This window comes from Atta cephalotes (assembly GCF_000143395.1).
Source record: "Atta cephalotes unplaced genomic scaffold scaffold00009, whole genome shotgun sequence".
In the NCBI taxonomy this organism is placed as follows: domain Eukaryota; kingdom Metazoa; phylum Arthropoda; class Insecta; order Hymenoptera; family Formicidae; genus Atta; species Atta cephalotes.
This window is the reverse complement of record NW_012130073.1, coordinates 3,973,617-3,976,233: the sequence shown is the minus strand read 5'-3', so window position 1 is coordinate 3,976,233 and position 2,617 is coordinate 3,973,617.

Here is a 2,617-nt window from a genome sequence, read left to right as displayed (position 1 = left end):
TTTGCGGCTCGTACAAGAACCTAATGTCACAAAGATGTACATATAAGAACAGAAATATAACTTTTTGTCTCTCTCCATGCAGTTTAACATAAATTTTTAAATATAAAAATATAATAAATTTATAATTAAACTTATATTAAAATTATATTGCATTTTTATTTTCACACTTAGCAGAACATTTTTTCAAATTAAAAATAAAAATTTGTTTATGGTGGTGTCATTGTGAAATAATAAATTAATAATATTTGTAGATCCATAATAATAAATTATATTACTTCGAAGATGATAATTTTTTTCGCGATAAGAATTTTAAATAATTATAGTATATAATAATTATAATAATTATAGTAATTAAAGTATAGTATCAATCAAATATTCTGCAGTCTGCATCATCGTGTTCCAGATATATCTAGCGACGCTAATCCATTTAGCGTACTCGTCCCCGCCATTTCATTCAGCCATAGAATTCGGCCGGGAGTTTAGATGCCGGCGCCGCATAGCGTTGCGTCGCTAGAATGAGGCAGTGGAAGCCGGATAATACCGGTGTATGTGGATTTCAATGCTAGGAATGTGATCCTCATACAATAAATATTTACAAACATCTACGGGAGAAATACTCAATTTTAGCCTACGACCTAAATACGAATCACGCCAGAACAACCTGGATAATCGTAACGACCGTTAGAATTTAATTTCAAGGTTACTCAAAACGTTAAAACCAGTTTCCTCGTTATTCCTCAAAATACCTAGCGTTTCACAATTCTCGCCAACCGTTTCTTTCGCCCAATGGCGCAATCTCGTAAAACGCTATCTTTCCCGGTGACCGGGCGATCACTCGAAAGAAAGGAAATCAGAGTGAGGCGATTGACTTCGATCTCGCTTGCTTTTCCTCCATCTTGTCCACGATCCCCAAACTAATGTACATGTAGCCGCGACATTCCTACAGCTCCAACGAACTTGCCTTGTGGCATTAGAGAATTTTAACTCATTCGCAACTACATTGTTTCTTGTAAAAGGAACATCGTAGGAATCGCGACGAAATCGTCATTACGATCTTTCGTCGACGCAAAAGTACGTACCTGCGTCGAACTGCTCACGACAGCGTATCTGCGTACGAAGGAATCCGCGTGGAATTCACGGACAATAGAATTGCACGCGACTGGTCAGACGTGACGAAAGAAAGCGAAGTACGGAAGTAGAAAGTAGAACAATGCCGGTCCCCGTCGCTGTGAAACGGAAAGATCTAAGACGCCACACACACCAGAGAAACGCAACGGTAGTAATGGCGTCCCTGCCGTTTGCCGCGTCGTCCGCCCGAGCTCGGCACTAGCGCGTTCTGCAACCTATCGCGCGCTTACCGGCGACGTGAAGATAGGCGTAGACGGAGCGGAGCGAGCCAATGGCGAGCAGCGCTGGTAGAGCGTAGGCGAAGCCGTACGAGCCAATAGTGAGCGACGCCGGTCGAACGCGGGAAAATTCAAACTGCGCTCCGTTCTCGTCGACGTCTCAAATATTCAGTTCAATCAAAAGTATCGAGCCTCATTGCGATGTGCCACCGACAAGATACTATTAAAGACCGACATCCTTACGGAAGTTTGCGTTCTTGTGAATATTGAAGTGATTAAAAGTTAAAAACTAATATTGTACTAATTTTATGATTTATTAGCTTAATAGACGCATTTATAATTCAATAATACTCGATTTTTCTTTAAAATTGTAATTTCAGTATATTATCATTATATGTTAAAGTTTAATTAAGTTTAATTGTCAACAGAGACAAGTGCAAAGAAAAAATTTTTCTGCACTTGTTTCTGCAATATATAGAATATTATATAGAATATAATATATAGAATATAACTTTACAAGTATGCATATTTATTTATGGAATATTTATGTAATAAAAAATCATGAATTTAATAATGTATGAGTCAAATATTTATGTTAACAATAGCAAATTTGTAAATTTTGTTTGTCAATTGTTGATAATGCCAGAGTTCTTCAATTGTCTCCGAGTCCTTGAGGCTCTTTTTATACCGCCGAAAATTTGCCCAAGGTTGACGGTCTTTAATAGTACCTCATCGATGCGTGGTGTCAAACGAAGCGGGAAGAGCGAATATAGCCTGGACATATCCACTTCCCGCAATTCCCTATGTTACCTTCATCCGTTGCATGATTAATGAATGTATAGGGTGAATATATAGCTTTCTATTTGATGATATAAGTTGACACAAATTTCGACAAAACGTTCTATCCAGAGAAGATAAAGATAACAATACTTGTGTCGATTTGTGTTACCAAATGAAAAATACCCATATTCTTTCAGCGATAGAAATAAAGATAAGTACAGAAATAAATATATTTATAACATTTCTTAATAAATAAGGGCCTCGATACAACAAACCAAAAATTAAACACAGGGAAGAAATTGAGAATATAAGTATTTAGAAGCAATGGATTTATCGTATTTTTCTAAGCATGGCTTCGTATATGTTGAAATTTATATATTTTATTCTCAATTTTACGAAAATAAAGAAAATCTATTATATATATATATATATATATATATATATATATATATAGTGTGTGTGTGTGTGTGTGTGTGTGTGTGTGTGTGTAT